At 53.6% G+C, this 5,000-nt stretch overlaps 1 non-coding gene across 1 annotated transcript in view; it reads left to right on the top strand.

Moving 5' to 3' along the window:
• Positions 1 to 4,080: 4,080 nt before the first annotated feature.
• The window catches only part of LOC126148382 (small subunit ribosomal RNA), a 1,909-nt gene continuing 989 nt past the window's right edge, over positions 4,081 to 5,000 (top strand). The window contains exon 1 of the ribosomal RNA XR_007530427.1: positions 4,081 to 5,000. This exon is cut by the window's right edge and continues 989 nt beyond it. This is a non-coding gene — a ribosomal RNA (small subunit ribosomal RNA).

The raw sequence follows: 5,000 nt of genomic DNA, 5'->3' as shown, positions 1-5,000 counted from the left end.
CAGAAACGACACCTCCATCTACAGGAATCCAACGAAACTACGCCAACCATACCTCCAAAACACGGCACCGCCATCTATGACAATGTGACGAAACCACATGCAATAGCTCCATCTACGCGAATCGGACGACACTACGTCCACCATGTCGAGCGCACCACAAACAAAAATACCGCCACCTGCAGGTCCCCCGCAACATGACCTGCTGCACCGATGATACCGCCATCTATGAGACGCCACGCCGACTACGACATCGCTAGGTCCCACAGTGCCCATTTTCCGACGCCACCCACAAACCCTGCATCATCTGCCCACCACAGGAGCCCCAACGCCTGTGCCTGCGTCGCACGAAGTCGTCGACCGACAATCGCTCCACCCGCACCCGCACGTGCCCCACCCCAACCGCCCAAATCGCAACTCCAGCGGATGAACGGCGGACTCTTCCCGCACTCGTAACGTGCAATCCGCCCCTATATCTTGCGTTTCATGAAGAGTTATATCGAATATGCCATATTCCCGCTGTCCCTATACATGCTGTAAGTAGCTCGCTTGCTACAGCAGCAGCAGCAGCAGCACCACCTCCGCGCGCTTCCCTGGGGGCACTGAACCGCAGGATGCGAGACCCCACGCCCAGTGGCAAACAGGGCTCCTCTCAGAATATAGGCGGTCCCTACCCCTCACAACGATGACGGTGGGAGGGCCGTTTTACGAGACCATTTCCTGCGGTGCCAACGCTGTCGTAGAGCCGATACTCCATCTTTGGTACAAGGCAATCATTCCGCTGTAAATCAGTACGTCACTCGTAGTTCAGTCACCTCACAGCACTGCTCAGTAAACTATGCAGGCCCACATAGATAGATTATGATAGATTATATACGCAAATGCCCCTATACATGCTGAACGTCCGTACACACAAAATGAACCACACGTCAGCCACACACTCTATCACACACTACTCTCTGCCTGTAACAGACACAGATACAACTACTAAGCACCAGCATGGACCAACGTCCGGTGCATCCTATCCGCCACAGTACACCAACTACGCTATGATAACCAGACCGGGAGGTCCAATCATAAAACAGAATACCCCACTCGTCCGACAACCACAATTGCTCAGAGAAGCCACCAACACCCACACATGTCCTACACAGGGGTGCACCCATCACCACCACACTGCCTCGTCTTACAGCACAAACACACTGGCAGGAATGAAACACACAGGTCTGCCGCAACCACAGACACGGCTCGCCCCCTCTCACTGGCGAAAAGCGCATCCCGACGTGACATAACTCCTTTGACACACTGACGCTGCCTCGGGCATCCACGTCCTACGGTCGATATCAACGAACCTCCCCCCCCCCCCTCCCCCCCACAACACGCCATCCCATACCACATTGTGTACCGTACCCAAACCTAACGTGTACTGTACTACAACGCAATGTGTACCATAACACAACCCAGTTTGTACCTTAACCTAACCTATGTCACCTTAACCTAACCTATGTCACCTTAACCTAACCTATGTCACCTTAACCTAACCTATGTCACCTTAACCTAACCTATGTCCCCTTAACCTAACCTATGTCACCTTAACCTAACCTATGTCACCTTAACCTAACCTATGTCACCTTAACCTAACCTATGTCACCTTAACCTAACCTATGTCACCTTAACCTAACCTATGTCACCTTAACCTAACCTATGTCACCTTAACCTAACCTATGTCACCTTAACCTAACCTATGTCACCTTAACCTAACCTATGTCACCTTAACCTAACCCATCTTGCACCTTAACCTAACCCATCTTGCACCTTAACCTAACCCATCTTGCACCTTAACCTAACCCATCTTGCACCTTAACCTAACCCATCTTGCACCTTAACCTAACCTATGTTGCACCTTAACCTAACCTGTGTTGCACCTTAACCTACCTCAATTTGCACCGCAATGTAACGCAATTTGCACCGCAATGTAACGCAATTTGCACCGCAATGTAACGCAATTTGCACCGCAATGTAACGCAATTTGCACCGCAATGTAACGCAATTTGCACCGCAATGTAACGCAATTTGCACCGCAATGTAACGCAATTTGCACCGCAATGTAACGCAATTTGCACCGCAATGTAACTCAATTTGCACCGCAATGTAACTCAATTTGCACCGCAATGTAACTCAATTTGCACCGCAATGTAACTCAATTTGCACCGCAATGTAACTCAATTTGCACCGCAATGTAACTCAATTTGCACCGCAATGTAACTCAATTTGCACCGCAATGTAATGCAATTTGCACCGCAATGTAATGCAATTTGTACCGCAATCTACCCCCACATTGTGCCTTAACCTAACCCACGTTGTGCCTTAACCTAACCCACATTGTGCCTTAACCTAACCCACATTGTGCCTTAACCTAACCCACGTTGTGCCTTAACCTAACCCACGTTGTGCCTTAACCTAACCCACGTTGTGCCTTAACCTAACCCAAGTTGTGCCTTAACCTAACCCAAGTTGTGCCTTAACCTAACCCAAGTTGTGCCTTAACCTAACCCAAGTTGTGCCTTAACCTAACCCAAGTTGTGCCTTAACCTAACCCAAGTTGTGCCTTAACCTAACCCAAGTTGTGCCTTAACCTAACCCAAGTTGTGCCTTAACCTAACCCAAGTTGTGCCTTACCCTGCTCTGTAATTGGCATATGACACGTTACATTAATGTATTGTCCAACCGCAACCCGCTCAGAATGTTGTGTACACAGCTACGTGTCATCTCCCCATAACAGCTGCATTGCAGTGTGGTACGCCATAGAGACGTGTGGGAGTAATGGACGCAGTGGATGGCGATCAGCATGAGCCGTCTGTTCATGTAGTGGCGCGTGTATGCAGACGTAGTAGTCTCTTCTCACACAATGTGATAGCACGGTGCCCCGCGTTCCACATCTGCGACATGCTACAGAGGCCGGTTGACAGTTGGTCGCGCAATGGACATCGCATACGTACGGGGGCACCTTCCACGTGCCCTCTAGTCGGGCACATTTTGTTGCGTGGATGTGAGCGGATGTAGTGTGTCTTGACACCTGACAGGCAGGCATGCAATAATAGTTGACTTTGCAAACGGGGATGGACGTGTACGTTTACTGGTGACGTTACGCAAATGAACAACTGGTAACCCGTTGTGGTGCGGTTGTCCTTGCTGGAGGTACATCTGTGAGGGCAACGATCGGTACAGCTACGAAGCGGTCCCCACCATACCAACGAACGTGAATGTGAATCTGGGTGTGAAGCGATACGCGGCTGTGGGTGGGTGGGACTGTCCCCGGCCGGTGAGGGGGGGCCGCCCGGCGTGCTGGCCGCGCGGTGCGTGGGCGCACGCGCTACAGCCGGCTGGTGGGGGCGCCCAGTGGCAGGCGCGCCGGCCGACGGACGCGGCAGGCGGCGCAGCTGCGCGCCGGGGCACCCTGCGCGCGGCGCCGTGCAGCCAAAGTGGGTCCTCGCCGGCCCGGTGCGAAGCGCGGTGGACATCTGCAGTGTGCTGGTCCGATTGAGGACTGTGTGCGTTGAGGATGCGCCGCCGCCCGGCACTCGGCGCCGCGACGCCGTCTGCTGCTCGGTCGCCCCAGCGGTTCTCGCTGGTGGTTTGTATCGCAGTTGTGCAGACGTGTTGGCACGTGCGCTGTGCTGGGAGAGTTCGCTTCGGCACCCACGTGGGGCCTTTGCCCTTCTGTGGCGCTGGCGTTGGAGCTGCCGGTCACCGTAGGTGGCGCGTGTTGTCTCCCGCCGGCAATGCCACGACAGCACGCTCCCGGGCCTCTGTCGGCAGCGGCAAGCTCAGTTGGGAGCACGGGTGGTCGCACCTAAAGCGTCTACTCGCCTAACTCCGGGCGATTGCGCCTCTCTCGAACCCGACCAAGTACTTAGGACGGCGCTGCGCGCCGCCGGGACCTGAGAGGGTTTCGAGGTGTATTGTGCAGGGGAGCTCAGCCTCCTCCTGTTTGCAGAATAATTGAGCGGACGCTTGCGTGTTCGCGCGGGCCCCCGGGACACACTCCCGGGCGGCCGGCTGCTCAGCTCTAGTTGACGCAGCTCCCTGGTTGATCCTGCCAGTAGTCATATGCTTGTCTCAAAGATTAAGCCATGCATGTCTCAGTACAAGCCGCATTAAGGTGAAACCGCGAATGGCTCATTAAATCAGTTATGGTTCCTTAGATCGTACCCACGTTACTTGGATAACTGTGGTAATTCTAGAGCTAATACATGCAAACAGAGTCCCGACCAGAGATGGAAGGGACGCTTTTATTAGATCAAAACCAATCGGTCGGCTCGTCCGGTCCGTTTGCCTTGGTGACTCTGAATAACTTTGGGCTGATCGCACGGTCCTCGTACCGGCGACGCATCTTTCAAATGTCTGCCTTATCAACTGTCGATGGTAGGTTCTGCGCCTACCATGGTTGTAACGGGTAACGGGGAATCAGGGTTCGATTCCGGAGAGGGAGCCTGAGAAACGGCTACCACATCCAAGGAAGGCAGCAGGCGCGCAAATTACCCACTCCCGGCACGGGGAGGTAGTGACGAAAAATAACGATACGGGACTCATCCGAGGCCCCGTAATCGGAATGAGTACACTTTAAATCCTTTAACGAGTATCTATTGGAGGGCAAGTCTGGTGCCAGCAGCCGCGGTAATTCCAGCTCCAATAGCGTATATTAAAGTTGTTGCGGTTAAAAAGCTCGTAGTTGGATTTGTGTCCCACGCTGTTGGTTCACCGCCCGTCGGTGTTTAACTGGCATGTATCGTGGGACGTCCTGCCGGTGGGGCGAGCCGAAGGCGTGCGACCGCCTCGTGCGTGTTCGTGCGTCCCGAGGCGGACCCCGTTGAAATCCTACCAAGGTGCTCTTTATTGAGTGTCTGGGTGGGCCGGCACGTTTACTTTGAACAAATTAGAGTGCTTAAAGCAGGCAAGCCCGCCTGAATACTGTGTGCATGGAATAATGGAATAGGACCTCG

The sequence above is a fragment of the Schistocerca cancellata genome, unplaced genomic scaffold (genome assembly GCF_023864275.1).
Source record: "Schistocerca cancellata isolate TAMUIC-IGC-003103 unplaced genomic scaffold, iqSchCanc2.1 HiC_scaffold_885, whole genome shotgun sequence".
NCBI lineage: Eukaryota > Metazoa > Arthropoda > Insecta > Orthoptera > Acrididae > Schistocerca > Schistocerca cancellata.
The sequence above is the reverse complement of the archived record's forward strand: the minus strand, read 5'-3'. Positions and strand labels throughout refer to the sequence as shown.